Below are 16,087 nucleotides of genomic sequence, written 5' to 3'. Positions count from 1 at the left end.
AGGAAACCCAAAGTATAAATAAATTAAAAAGCAAAAGAAAAGATAGATAATAGGGTACAGGGAGATAGATCTCTTGTAAAATTGAAGGGGTCAAGAGATGGGGGGAGGGTGAGGAAGGGGAAGGGAAGGGAAGGGAATGAAAAAAGAATTAAGATGTGTTACATGCATGTGCCAACTCCCCACAGTGAATGTAATCATTATGTACTGTAAACAGATACTAATAAATTTTTTAAAGTAAGTGAATGTGCAAGCAATGTTGTGAAGATAGATAAAGAATTTTTGGCAAGTCAGATGATAGTGGCAGAAAATTACTTTCCAGGACAAACCTTCAATATAGAAAAAATCTGTTTGCATGATTGCAAAATCATTTCTCAAAACTGTTTTTGTCATTAAGTGACATGATCGTATTTAATACTGTTGAACTATGCACTCAAAAATGGTTCTGAAATGGTGGATTTTATGTGTATTTTTCCAAAATTTTAAAGATGAATAAAGTCAATTGGCCATAAATGTGTGGATTTATTTATAGACTCCTTTTATTCCATGGATCTATATATCAGTTCTTATGCCAGTATGAAACTGTCTTGACAATGGTAATCTTGTAGTAATTTTAAAAATCAGAAAGTGTGCGTCCTCCTTTATTCTCCTTTTTAAATATGTCTTGGAAATTTTAGTTTCCTTGAATTCCCACGTGAATATCATGATTGACTTGTTAAATTCTGCAAAATAGCTAGAGATTTTGGTCGGGATTACAGTGAATCTGTAGGTCATTGTGAAGAATATTGCTATTTAACAATATTAATGATCAATGAGAAATGGGAAAACCTTCCATTACTTGAAACATCATTAATTTCTTTTAACAATGTTTTTGTTTTCAGTGTTCCTAGTCTTGCACTTCTTTTCATTAAATTTATTACTAAGATTTTTTTCTTATGCTGTTACAAAAGAAACTGTAATTATTTTTGGACAACTCATTGCTTATGTATAGAAATGTATCTTGTATCCTGTAAAGTTGCTGAACTTGTTTATTAGTTTTAATTGTTTTTTGTAGGTTCCATAGAACTTGTTAGATACAAAATCATGTCATCTTTGGATAGAGATAGTTTTGCTTCTTCTATCCAATATGGATAACTTGTCTTTTTAATTACCTTAGTGCCTTGGCTAAAATTTTCATACAATGTTGAATAGAAGTGACAAAAGCAGACATCCTTGTCTTCTTCCTGATTTTAGAGGGAAAGATTTTAGTCTTTTATTATTAATTATAAAGTTATCTGTGGGCTTTTTGTTGATGTACTTTATCAAGTTGAGGAAATTTCCTCCTCTTTCTATTTTTTCTGTGTTTTTAGTCGTAAAAAGTTGTTGAATTTCATCACATGTTTTCTGGATCTGAGATGATTGGATCTTTCTTTGTTCTATAAATACAGTGTATTACATTTATTGAATTTAGAGTATAACTGTAAAAACCTTTGATGATGGCTCACAGTCCCTTTCATTAGAGAAGAGATTCTCAAAATCAAGAGCATTGTACCGTGCATGTTTGATATGCCCAAGAGAAGAGATTGATGTTGGAGAGAATTATGAATGGGGTATGGAGTGAACCCCAATTAGATTTGTAGGAAACCTATCGATTTTTTTCCTTAAATTCTTTTATTGTTACATTTTAGGCATACAATACATTTATCATGGGGTGCTTGTACCTGTACATGATATATCTTGGGTCTTATTTTTTCCCCATTCCCTGTCCTCCCTTCATCCCCTCTACTCTTCCCTATTTACATAGACTTTGTTTCCATTTTTTCCTTTTCTCATAATTTTTCCTTTCCCTTCTTTCCTTTTCCCTTCCCCTCCCACTTCCCCTATCCCTTTGGACCTTTTCTTCCTATTTCAAATTATTAATTATTCAGAAACCTGTAGATTTTAAAAAGGGAATTACATTGAACTGCTTGAACTAAAAGGGATAAATACAGTTTAAATTCAGCAGAGGCCTTTGAGTTCCCGAGAAAAAAGAATAAAGAATAAGAATAAAGAATAAAGAATAAAGCTACTGAATAGCAAACACATGGCATTTGCTATAGAAAAGAAAGAATTTTTATAGACAGAACCCAAAAATCACTGGGAACAACAGTCTAGGACGCCCACTCCCAAAGAACAGAATTGGATCGTAACGAAGGAATATTCCCTTATTTTGGAACAGGGGACCCTGACAATGTGTGTCCTGTTGAATTTCAAAATTTGTATGAACCAATGATTGCTTGCTTCCCCCATCAAGTTTTTTAAAATCTCTTTTTTTTCTTTTCTTTCTTTATTTTTTATCTTTTGACAGATCTCACTATGTAGTCCAAGATGGACTTGAACTCACTATGTAGCCCAGGTTGCCCTCTAACTCCTGATGATCCTCCTGCCTCAGCCTCCTTAGTGGTGGGATCACAGGCATGTATCACTATGCTCAGCTTTTTAATTTTTTTACATTTACAAATGTTTGACTAACATGTATTCATTGTACATATTAATGAGTTTCTATGTGATATCTCTACATATACATATAGCATGTATTGATCAAATCCAGCCTCCCTTTATCCAACCCCCTTTCCAACTTCTTTTAATTACTGTTCTATATCCATGTCACCTTTTTTTTTTAGCATCCACATATAACAGAGAACATGTGGTATGTGCTTATCTGTGTTTGAATTATTTAGTTTAACATAATATCCTGTAGTTTCATACATTTTGATGCAAATAACAGTATTTCATTCTTTATGGCTGAATGATAGCACACTGTGTATATGCCACATTTTCTTTGTGCATGCCTTCCCTTTTCAAATGTAAATGTAGTGGCTTACCTCCCCTAGTCTTAACATTGTACACAATATATATGGAGGGGAGGTAAAATTTTCTTTCAGTTCACAAATTTCTGCATCTGTTGGATCATATATAAGAGACATTATCATATTTGAACCTGATTTAGATAATGAAATCTTGAACTTTAAACCTGGGAATGAGATTATAATGAAATGGGATCTTTGAGGATCTCAGCAAGGGATCAAAATATATTACAGGTGGAAGACATGTGAGTTGTGGCCAGAGGGTAAACTATAAAGGAGAGTCTCCAAAGATGATCATCAGAAATTCCTTCTCTCTCAGTAAATACACTGCACTTCTGACATCACAAGGTGGATTATATGCTCTGACCCCCCCGCCCCTCACTGAACCAGTTAGTTCTTCCACTTGCTTTGACCAATAAAATGTGACAGAAGGGATGCTGTGCCAGGTACAGGTCTAACCTTTAAGAAAACTTGGGCCAGGGATGTAGCTCAACAGCACAGCACCTGCCTGGCAAGTTTGAGGTTCTGAGTTTGATCCCCGGTACCAACAAATAAAAGAAAACTGGTAGATTCCACTTCCTTTCTTGGAAGCTTGCACTATATAAGGACATCACCTTCCCTGAGACCATCATGTGGTAAGGAAGTTCAAGGTAGCCATGTCCAGAGATTACACGAGGAAAGAGATGCCTGGGCAGCCTGCTGACAGGCACCAGATCAGTGAGTGAAGAAGACTCCTTGGATATTTCCAAACCAGGAAACAGCACATGCTGAAGAAGATTGTCCATCTGGCCCAGATTTCAGAGAACAATTCAGTACAGACAGTGCAAAACTTGAAATAGTTCAACTTATGAGTTTTCTTCTTTATAATAATGTGAAAGCAATTATACATTCAATAGAAACCAGACTTATAATTTTAAATTTAAATCTCCCTGGGTTATTGAAATGCCTTAAGATCTCTTTCTATGCCGGGCAGTGGAAGTCAGTCCCACGATCACAAAGGCAAACAACCCGCATTATATCGTGCACTTACTATGTTGTTAGCTCTCATGTTTTTCACTATAATGTCTTCAAAAAATTACATGAGAAATTTAACACTTTATTATAAACCAGGCTTTGTGTTAGATGATTTTGCCCAACTATAAGCTGCTGTAAGGTTCTGAGCACATTTAAGGTAGGTTAGGCTAAGGTATGATGTTCAGTGTGCTAGGTATATTAAATACATTTTTTTTTTGGTACCGGGGATCGAACTTGGGACCTTGCACTTGCAAGGCAGGTGGTGGAACCACTGAGCTAAATCCCTGGCCCTTAAATACATTTTTTACTTAGGTATTTTCAAATCACAATGGGTGTATTAGGACATAAACTCATAGCAAATGGAAGAGCTTCTGTATTGAAACCTCAGGTGAGGACAGGTAAGGTAGAGTTAATGTAGGGAACAGGGGAAGGGGACATTACCAGAACCTCTGCAGTAAGTCCTAGTCTCCTGCGAGCCACGGCAGCACACGGCGAATTACAGGAACGGTAGACAAATGAGACTAAAAAGCTGAGCTTTGGGTCTGATCAGAGCTGCTCTGGGCGGCAAAGACAAGAAGCCCTAGCTTGCAGCACCTTTTATTTAGTACATCCAAAGAAACAAATGTAACAAATGAATAATGTAGATTTCAGTATCCTATTGGGATGAACAAGGTGTAACAAAAGACTGAGTGGGGGCACTGGAAATCTAAGAACAATGAGGAACTATGCAGATGAAGATTTCGTTCTTCCCAGGAACTACACAGATGAAGATTTGGTTCCTCCCAGGGCATTTCCCACAGGTGTGGTCTTGTCCTGGAGGATTACAGCATCATGGGATCATTGAGATCTCCCTTGTGACCTGAGGCCAAAATGGAAGTATATCTTGGAGTGTTATTGCTGGCCTGTAGGCAGGAGAACTAGGCCTACTCAAATGATTTTTCCCTAGAATTATGTAGCATTGCTCCCAAAAAGTTACCACACTGGAGGATGAAGTAGAGAGCCATGGTGGCTCACGGGAGAAAGAAGGCAGGGCATGAGAACCCAAGCAGCATGAAGGCTTCTGCAGAGAAAGACTATTCAGTGTGGGTATCAGAGCCCAAAGAGGGTACTTGTGCAGGGACAACATCTGGATGGAGTGTTAGAGCCCAAGGGAGGTATGGAAAGCATCTGACAGTGTAAGACCGAGGGCCTTACCAAACGCTCCGAGGAGCTGACTAGTGAAGCACACCCAGGAATCCCAGTGGTGCCTTCAGAATGTAAGACCAAGAGCCTTACCAAACACTCCGAGGAGCTGACTACAGCGAAGAACACCAGGGAAGGAACACAGAAGAACACCCGGGAAGGAACACACCGGACAAGTTGGAAAATAAAACAGACCTTTATTAGTCTGGCCAGATGGCACTCCCAAAGCAAAATAGCTTAGAGAGGCAACTGGCTCAGAATCCGAGGCTGTTTTTATAGGGGGTTGAGGGAGAAGTTAACATATAGAGTTAAAGAAAAGGGGACAAAGGTTAGTGGTCGACTGTCACGTATTGATGGTCAGCAGACATTTGCAGCTTGTTCTAAAAATTGTGGTGCCCGGAACATCAGTTCCAGGCAAACAAGGAGTTGAGTAGTTTACTCTGGGACTTTAGGTCTGTTACAGATTTTTATCTAGCGTCCCAAAACTAACAAGCATCTTTATCCATTAACTCACATTTAATCACAATGGGGCTGGAGAAAAGGAACAAAGGTTATGCAGTCCCACAACAGGAAGCATATCCTTTTAAATATGCATGCTGAAATGTTTACCTATCTATAATGTTTTAAAAAATGGGAGCTGGGCACTGTGGTGTGTACCTGTAGTCTCAGCTATTTGGGAGACTGGTGCAGGAGGATTGCTAGAACCCAGGAGTCTGAGGATATCCTTGGCAACATAGTGAGACCCCACATCAAAAACAAAACAAAATATGGGAGGGATGGGAAGTTGATGCGGACAGGGCATTTGGATGAGCCCTAGTTTGAATGTTAGTGGGGTTGGATAAATGGGTACGCTGAAGCTTATTAGAGTGGTACCATGAACTTGATTCTTTCCACTATTCTGGTCACTGTCAGGTAAAAGTGCCGAAGACCAAGACCAGACCAGGCCATAACAAGCCTTTATTAGGGGAATAGATCTGCCGGGCTGTCTCTGAACAAAGGAGAGACAAAAGCAACATGGCCGGGGCAGGGAGAGTCTTTTATAGAGACAGGGGTGTGGTTCATAGGGGCTGAGGCGGGGTTGAGTAAGGTAGTGATCAGGGAGTGGAGGAGCCGGTGACGTTACTAGGTGGTAGGAGGTGAGCGAGTATTAGGTTACTCTCTAGGTGGGACCAGGGGCATGCTGGGAAGAAGGGTTTGTTCTTTGGTGGGAGCAACCATCTTGGCATGACATCACACAGGGGAGGGGGCAAGGCACCATAGGAAGAGGGCAGCTACTATACATAATGACTGCTGAGGTAGTGGAAGACCTATCAGTCACAAACCAAATTGGACAAGAACCTAATCAAATTCAATGGTTAGGATCAATGTTGAACTTACGGGGAAATTTGATTCAGTTCTTGTCTAGTTCAGTTTGCAACCAGAATCATGGCGAGATTGAATTCAAGAACCAAGGCACCACTATATATTATTAGTCTGCTATTTTGGTTTTGGCAGTATTGGGATCTAAACCCTGGGCCTCCTGCATGCTAGGCAAGTACTCTACCTCCCAGCTACATGCCCAGCCCATTTCTTCATTTTTAAAAGATGCATGGTTTTGCTAAATTGCCCAAAGTGACTTGAAAACTGCAATCCCCCTGCCTCAGCCTCTGATTAGCTGAGTGTATAGATGTGTAACACCATGCCCAACTCATAGTCTACTTTATCAAATGTGTTCAAAATTCTCCATAATTAACATTTACAATATAAACACACACAGACACAGACATAAGGAAAGTGAAAAGGCCACAGACTGGGAAAAGAATTGTGTGCCACACATATCACTGATGCAGGATGAAAATTCAGAATATATTTCTAAAAATCAAGCCAGCTGTGGTGGCACATGCCTATAATCTCAGCACTCTGGGAGACTGAAGCAAAAGGACTGCAAATTTGAGCCCAGCCCAGGTAAATTAGTGACTTAGTGAAACTAAACTCAGAATAAAAAATAATCGCAAGCGCAAGATCCGGAATTTGATCCCCAGTACCAAAAAAAAAAAAAAAGGACTGGGGATGTAATTCAGTGCAAAGGCCTTGTGTTCAATCCCCTGTACCACAAACAAACAAATGGAAAAGCCTACATTTATTAAGAAATAGACAATCTGCTTTCCACCACAGGAAATGGGAAAAAAAAACCCTCTGAAAAAAATGTATTAACTTAATCATCATAATAAAAGTCCAAATTTAAAGCACAATTTTAAGTCAGACGTGATGGGACATTCCTGTAATCCCAGATATGTGGGAGTCGAGCCAGAAGGATCATGATCTTGAGGCCAGCCTAGGTGCCTTAGCAAGACACCATCTCTAATGAACTTTTTAAAAAAATAATAAAAGCACAAATACTGATTTATCACCATCAGGTTAATAGAAATTGAAAGTCAGCAAAAGAGCTGGGATTTAATTCAGTAGTAGAGAACATGCACAAGGCCCTGGATTCAGTCTCCAGCCCCAAATCCAAAATTAACATCCTGTGTTGGTAAAGATGTGAAGCAACTGGAAGTCTTGTGCAATACTTGTTGGAGTGTAAATTTCTCAAGTGTTTTGAAACATTGTAGTCAAGCTTATGCTCTTACTTCCACCAGTTCTGCTTCTTAGTAATGTCCTAGAAAAACTCTTAGACATGTGCTCCAGGGGATAGAGAGAGGTAAGAGGTCTAGAATAATCTTGGTTGTTATAAAGAAAAAAAAAAAAGAAACAAGTCAAAAATCCAATGGGGTAAGACATTTGTAAATTAGTGTATACAAGTGGTGATCAAACTATATGGTGAATGTTTAAATTTTTAAAAAATAATTGTGGTAAAAAAATACATTGCCATTAATCTCCCCAAAATATTCCTCCTTGCTTTGAACACACTTATGCTATCATTCTTTTTTTTTTTTGGTACCGGGGATCGAACTCAGGTCCTTGCACTTGCGCAGCAGGCGGCAAAACCACTGAGCTAAATTCCCGGCCCCTTATGCTATCATTCTTTGCTATCATTTCTGATACAGTTCTGGAAGTCCTCTTTCATAAGTGTCTCTAGTTGTACTGTCCTGGCTGTCTTAATGTTCTGAAATGTTAATCTTTCATGGTCATTTTGACTTTGGGGAAGAGCCAGAAGTCATATAATGCCAGGTCTGGTGAGTAGGTGGGTGAGGATATACTGTACTGGTTTTATTAGGCTTTCTGAAAGTTGGCCCTTGGCAGCAAGACTTGCTATATTTGATCATGGTTCACAAAGATAAAGAAGATTTCCAGAACTGCTGGGATAAGTGTTCAAAGCGAGGGGGAGTATTTTGAGGAGGATTAATGGCAATGTATCTATTACCATGGTAATTTTTAATTTATTTTTATTTTTAATTTTTTTGGTACCGGCGATCAAACTCGGGTCCCTCTGCTTGCAAGGCAGGTGGCAGAACCACTGAGCTAAATCCCCGGCCCTTACCATAGTAATTTAAAAAAATTAAACATTCACTGTATATTCTGATCACCTTTTGTAAAATGAACTGATATTAGCAGTGCTGATAAATTACAACATAAATGAATCTTTCCAACATAATGTTGTTGTGTGGGAAACAAGGCAAATCACAGATATGAAAAACCAAACAATACCTTTTTTTTGGTACCGGGGATTGAACTCCAGTCTTTGCACTCGCACAGCAGGCGGCGAAACCACTGAGCTAAATCCCCAGCCCAATACCTTTTTATAAAGCTCAAAAATAAGCAAAACCAAACAAAATATTCTTAAACAACATCCATACATATGTGGTAAATATAAAGGAAAGAAAGGGAATGATAAACATTCAGTGCAGTGTTACCTTCGGGGATGAGGAGGGTAGGATGCATTTGGTGGAAGGGTGGGGTTACATGGGCTTCAAAGATATTAGCCTTTTCCTTTTTTTTTTTTTTCTCCAGTGGGGAGGTTTGAATCCTGGGCTTCATGCATACTAGGCAAGTGCTCTACCACTAAGCTACTCCTTCAGCTCTGTCTTCTATTTCTTAACCCAAATTTGGGTGAATTAAGGCTCATTTATTATTTTATACTTTATATATTCATTTACTTATTTATAAATATAAAATCTTATAATAAAAAATTTAAATCGAAACTGTCCTGGAACAACCCAGCCCCCATGCATGAGAACAGCCAAAAGGTGCCCTTGACTGAAGGAAGAAAGTCAGACAGATCCACGATTGCCAGAATGGAATTTATTGGAGACTTACTGACTGAAGCGTGGTCCTAGGCAGCAGCAAGACCAAGGGGATCCCGCAATTTGGGTCCGAAGGAAGAATATATTTATAGGCAAATATATTTCCCCATGTATAATATAGATTAGAACAACCATATCTTCATTGAAACCAGAGATTACCTGCTTTACCTAAGCTGCTAGGAGCGTCAGGCACATTCCTGGTGCCAGGGTCCCTTTGCACAGCTCTACATAGCACTGTAACGATTTTGTCTATTTATACTTTGCTGAGAAACCAGGAAAAACCGGGGGGGTCACTCTGGGGGCAATCATGGTGATTACAACTCAAGTTGGCTTCAGTCATATCAAGCTGAATCCATGCAGAAGCAAGAGGGCTATCCATATCTGAAGCCGTCATGAGAAATGATAATGCTTTTCATTAGTGCTCCATGAGAACTGGGTTGTGTGGTTTATGCCTGTTGTCTCAGCCTCATCAAATTCAGCCCCTTTCACTCTCAGAAGTCCCCTACATGGGATCTATGATCAACAGGGCCCTCTTGGTGCTGTTGGTAGTGGCAGCTGGCACTGTTGCTTGTCGGGATACCAGAACTTCTGGAAGAGAAATAGAAATGGTCTCTGAAATAAGGTAACTGAGACCTCAACTTCTACTTAATTTGGGATGCCCTCCTTCAGACTTAGTTTCTACATCTATAAAATGGACACAACTGCTTATTCCTACTCAGAATTCAGGGCTGGGGATTTAGCTTAGTGGTTATGCTGCCTGTCTTGAAAGCGTAAGGACCCAAGTTTGATCCCCAGTACCAAAAAAAAAATTCTCATACTCAGGATTCAAAGAGTGGTTCTCTTGTTTTCCTTCTTAAATTAGAATGGCTCCAGCACCTCCTCATGGGGATCTAATATTACCCTATAGTGCAGGGGAACCCTAATTCCCTTCTCCATCATTCCAAGATCATGCCTAATTCATAAAGTCCCAAGAAGGTCAAAGATTAAGAGAGCTGAGAAATGCATTCACCAGGTGCAATGTGTGCACATTCAGTGGATCCTAATTTGAACAAATCAGTTCCAAATACCTATGCTTTAGAAAATTAGAAAAATAAGGATTAGGTATTCAAGGATAGTGAGGTGTGATAATTGCATTGAACTTGTAGTGTAATTCATCTTGACATGACTACAACCATCTTGGTCATCTGGCTATTTTGCCCACCAGGGAACCCTGGCATGCATTCCAAACACCACAGGATAAACAAAGTCATTAAGCTAGCCAAAACTGTTGGGCTGCCACTGACACCAGGAATGACTTTTTAAATCTTTTTGGGGGAGGGATCCTGGGGATTGAACATTCGTACATGCTGAGCATGCCTCTATCATTGAGCTACGCCTCTAACCCAAGACTGTTTCTTAACTGACATTTGACATGTTACTAGTTTTTTAGAAAGCTCAGGGACATTCCACTTGGCCATGCCCCACTTTCTTCTAGCTTAGCATATAAGCCTCTTCTACCTCGAAGTATAGGAATTGTTCTGCTTGCTGTTGCCTGAGACATACTTCTGTTCATAAGTTCCTAGTAAATTGTTCTTTGTTTGAGCTGGATTTGTCTGCCTCTTACTTCAATCTTGCTACACCTTCTACCTTTAGCTGCTGGTTCTCATGCAACAGAGTTTTCCAAAATGTATCAGGACATTTAAAAAAATTATTATCATTCGGAGTTATAGCCTAACATATAGATAAGGTATTATAAAGTGTGCTTTAAAATAATCCAGTGGTGGGAGTGAAGGAAATGGATAAAGAAGAAATGAAGGTGGTCGTGAGGTGCTCACTGTAGCTGGCTCATAGCTACAAGAGGGTTCATTGCTCTCTTTATTCTACTTTTATGATGTGTGAAATTTTCCATGAAAGGAGGAAGGGAAGCAGGGAAGAAGGACTGTGAACACTTCCTATCATACAGGGAAGAATTCTAGTGTCTCTCTGACCACTGTTGCCCAGCTCTGCCCTGGAGAGTTGCTCTCCTGCACATTGTCACCAGTCACCATAAGCTTCCAGAAGACAGTGGTCCCACACACAGTGTCAGCTTCAGCGGTCCTTCCAGGGGCAGACATGCCCAAAGGACTGTAGTCTGAGGAATGCAGGGTTTGAGCAGGCTCCAGCATCTGTCCCTTTGGGGTTCTACAACCCTTGTCCTTCTCAGTCCCACAAAATCTACCACAAGAGATCAGGCCACTTTCCTTTTTTAACTTCTTGAAAAATCAGAGCAGTTCCTGTTGATATACACCAAACTTTTTTTATTTCAGCCCTTCGGAAGGTCAGAGATAAGAATGACGGAGCCTGGCCACACGCACCCACCACCCAGGCCTCTCTTTCCTTCTGGGACACAGAAAGAGACCTGGTGGGCTAGGTGAGGCTGTTGTGCACCAGGTAATTCCTACTCCTCTCCACTCTGTGATCTCTCCACCAAAAATCAACAAGAAAACTTTGTGGTACAGAAGTAGCAGATAAAAGTTGGGTGCCCATCAACCCCGAAGCTATGTGGCTGGGAAAAACAGGAAGCCGGTCAGGTGCAGATGGGAACTGCTGCTCCTCTCTGGGAGGAGCGCCCTAGCTCAAGAGCTCCTCACTTATCCACCGGCTCTTACTGCCCCCTGGTGGTTATTTGGTTCTCACAGAATTTCTTGAAGTACAAATTCCCTCCCTCGGAATGATAGGAATGATAGCTGTAAAATTGGCCACCTCAAAACCCTGCAGTGGGCCAGTCTTTATTGAAAGACAGACATTTGGCTCCATGTTGACAAAACTTTCTGCCAACGCGTATTAGTGTTGCTGTCAAACTGGATGCTGACTCACAAAATCGACGGATGAAATCGCAGACAAGGAGGCAGTTAAGGGGAGTGTTTATTGAAAGTTCAGTATAAGGAGAGAGAGAGGTCCCAGCAGTAGGGAGGGGTCCCAACTGAGCTTTTTGTTTAGAGTCTTTTATGAGTAAGCAGAGCATTGGAATTTGCTCAGTGTCCAGTGGTCACCTATCACAGGTAGCCCTGTGGGTTTAAAATAACCAATTGGGGCTTAGATTTCCTAATGCAAAATTCAAAGGAAAAATCAGTTACTCAGCATTTTTAAATTCCACAAAACCTGGCCAAATATAGGGAGGGGTTTGTTTATTTGGGGCATTGTATTCTGCCTAAGGAATTTCCTTTCCTGGTCTTTATCTTACCATTTTTCTGTGTTTGGTTTTACATTTCTAAGCTTAGCTACCTGTATGGCTTGTGTTAGCTCTTAACCTGGTGTGCATGCTATTTCCTTTGTAAGACTAACCAACCCAACTCCATCCTAGACCCTATCCCTTACCAGCTGCCTATTATTTATTTGCAGTACTGGGGATCAAACTCAGGAACTTGCATTTGTGAGGCAGATGCAGTGCCACTGAGCTAAATCCCCAGCCCATCAGCTGCCTGTTTATAAGCTAAAGAGCTAAACTGTTTATTAAATTAGTAAATGAGTATGTTCCAGCTGGATTTGGGGGAGGGGACAGAGTCTCACTATGAAGTCCAGGCTGGCCTCAGACTCACAGCGATCCTCCTGCCTCTACCTCCCAAGTGCTGGGATTACAGGTATGTGCCACCATGCCTGGCTAGCCAGTTTTTTTGTTGGTTTGTTGATTGGTAGTACTGAGAATTGAACCTAAGGCCTTCACACTGAGCTACATCCCCAGTACTTTTTATTTTTTATTTTGAGTCCAGGTCTCACTAAGTTACTATGTTGCCCAGGCTGGGCTTCAACTTGTGATCCTCCTACCTCAGCCTCCCAGAATACTAGGATTATGGGTATGTACCACCACAAACCTGCAGTAGGAGGCAAGGGCACATCAACATGGCTGGAGCAGTTGGACATGACTTACCAATTGAGAAGACTTATTAACCATGGGCACAGAGCAGTAGCACCCAAGCCTGACATGAGATCAAGCCACACCCTGCACCCGATACCAAATATCCATATTCTAGCACATGATCAAGTGGGACCACCTGCATCAACTATCAAGACATAAAGGGATGACAGCAAGTGACTTTGGGGCCACTGTCCTCTTGTTCTTGCACTGGTCCATTCTGCTTGCAGGACGTATCTTCTCTTTTTGTTTCAAAGCAACCCTTTCTCCCTGAACATTTGTTTTCTGCTTCTCCTTTTTCTTTTCTTTTTCTTATTCTGCCCTAAAATAAATGGTAATCTTTCACATCCACCAACTGTCCTGACCAATTCATTGATCAGGACAAATAAGAACCCAGAAAACGCTGTTGGTCCCTACCCTATCTGATAACAAACCCAGTGGTTTCTTTTTCTTTTAAAATACTTTACCGGTTGACAATTTTAAAAATAAAAGTGTTGGGGGCCGGGGATTTAGCTCAGTGGTGCCACTGCCTGCCTCGAAAGCGCAAGGTCCCAAGTTCGATCCTTGGTACCAAAAAAAAAAAAAAATGTTGGGGGTTGGGGAGGTAGCTTCGTGGCAGAGTACTTGCTTGCATGTGTGAGATCTTGGGTTCTACCCCCAGTACTGCAACAGAATGTTACAGAAAGGAGAATTCTGGGAAGATAGTGGAGCAGGAAGCTGTCTTCCTACCTAGACAACAATTGCATCGACAGAATCCAGTGTAACTATTTTGGAACTCTAGAGTCAACTGAGCATTTCCATCTTCCAGGGAAGGGCTTGGATGGTAAAATGTGACTAATTTTGATCACTTTCAGTTTTTAGTGGGGAGCGGCAGCCCACCTCCATTCCCAGGAATGTTGCTGACAGTCATTCCTGTGTTCCTGGAGCAGCTTGCAAGTAGCCCGTGGGAGCAAAGGACAGTTGGGAAAAGGGACCCTGCCCTCCAATACTGGGGATCTATGCTCTGATCGCTGGTGATCACAGAGGTGCAGACAAAGAGGTGGTAGGCATTGCTGTTATTACCCCCTCCCTTTTTTGGGGGGGTACAGGGGTAGGCATTGCTGTTATTACCCCCTCCCATTTTTGGGGGGGGGTACAGGGGATCGAACTCAGGTCCTCACACTTGCACAGCGGGTGGCGAAACCACTGAGCTAAATCCCTGGCCCTCCCCTTTCCATTTTACAAGCCCTCTACCCCTCTGGCTGAAGTGACTTCCAGGGCACTTAATAGGTCCAGGCCTTTTATTTCTCCTTCACATTCCTTTCTCCCCCTTTGGGAGCCAGACATTGAAAATTAGAATATTCAAAACCAATTGCATGTATGGGAGAAACTGGATTTGTTAAACATACCTGGAGAAAGCATAGGCTTGGAAAAGAACTGAGAAACACTTCAGGTTATAATTCAGGCTGATTGTTGACACAGAGACAGCCTATAACAATAAAAACTAAGGCAGGAAGATCTCTGTCTCTTTAAAAAAAAATTTTTAATGAAATAGATTAAAAAATCAGCAAACCCTGATGGAGAATCTGTTTACCAGAGTGGTCACATTATTAGAATAAAATGTCATTATCAACAACATAAAAACATAAAGCAAACGAAGAAAAAGGAAAGTATGGTCCACTCAAGGGATATAAGAAACCAACAGAGGCCCTTTCCTATATGGTGGCTATGGAGGCACTGAGGTCCATGGTGAGTCTTGCATCAGTCTGAGTTCTTCATCCTGAGTTCCTCCTGGGAGTGCTCAGGGGTCTCAGTGTCTAAAGAGCTGCTAACTGTGGCTGACGATCAAAGAGGTATGTATATATGGGACAAGTTGCTCATCAACCCCAAATCTAATTTCAGAAAAACCTCTAATCTTCAAACAGTTTGGGTAGAGTCGGTTACTAGACCAAGTTTAGAAATTTCTCCCATAGATGACCCAGGCAAATGAAAAGCTAAAAAAAAGAAATAGAAGCTGCTCCACCTGGTGGTGTCAATACAAAAAATATTGACAGGATCCTCGGCAAAGTTATACAAATGGATAAATCCTTATTTAAGATGGATCAGGTAGATTCAAAAGAAGAAGCTCGTTCAGAAGAGAATTCCCAAGACAGTTCGGAGAACAGTTCAGGATCTTAGGATAAGAATGACAACATTGCCGGGGATTTAGCTCAGTGGTGCCACTGCCTGCCTCACAAACACAAGGTCCCAAGTTTGATCCCCGGCACAAAAAAAAAAAAAAGGACAACATCACCTGGGAGATCACCATGGATAACATTAATCTTCCTAATTCAGAAGTGGAAAGACAAGATTGAAATTGTGGACAGTCCAGCAACTAAAAACAAGAAACAGTGAAATAAATTATCTTTTTTTTTTTTTTTCAGTACTGGGGATTGAACTCTGGACCCTCTGCTTGCAAGGCAGGTGCAGTGCCACTGAAGTAAATCCCCGGCCCCCGAAATAAATTATCTTAAAAGAGATAGTTGATACCTACCTGCTAGTCCTGTGAAAAAGAATATAGTTTCAGGTATTTTGCTTTTTGGTATCTATGGTGCTCTTATGTGTTAAAAGAAAAACTATAGACAGATCTAACCTTTTGGGCAAAGAACAATTCATGCATCAGGCAGCCCTCAAAATAGAAAGGGGTTCAAAGAGCTCCACTGGTTAGTGAGGGCAGTGTGCTTTAATAGCTGAACACAGAAATAAAGAACAGAAATAACTTGATTAGTTACAGTAAGGCTTTTGCCTTGGTTGGACATGGTCTGATCCATTGGTGGCCTGGGACTGGCTGAAGATCAGCTGTTTGTATTTAGCTGAAACCCAGCTATTTGTTACAAAAATACATTAAAAAAATACATTCCTAAGTCAGGTTTTGATTTGTTTATGTACTGGTGTATGCTACAGTAACTATGAATGCCAAAGACAACCTCAGGAGAATGGTCTTGTGCTTATTTATC

At 40.8% G+C, this 16,087-nt stretch overlaps 1 pseudogene; it reads left to right on the top strand.

Moving 5' to 3' along the window:
• Positions 1–9,747: 9,747 nt before the first annotated feature.
• LOC101714777 (NOP protein chaperone 1 pseudogene) lies at positions 9,748–15,485 on the top strand (annotated as a pseudogene).
• Positions 15,486–16,087: the final 602 nt, after the last annotated feature.

This window comes from Heterocephalus glaber, unplaced genomic scaffold, assembly GCF_053883595.1.
Source record: "Heterocephalus glaber isolate CG9 unplaced genomic scaffold, H.glaber_assembly_v1.0 deba00001606, whole genome shotgun sequence".
Taxonomy (NCBI): domain Eukaryota; kingdom Metazoa; phylum Chordata; class Mammalia; order Rodentia; family Bathyergidae; genus Heterocephalus; species Heterocephalus glaber.
This window is presented reverse-complemented; position numbering and strand designations above follow the sequence as displayed.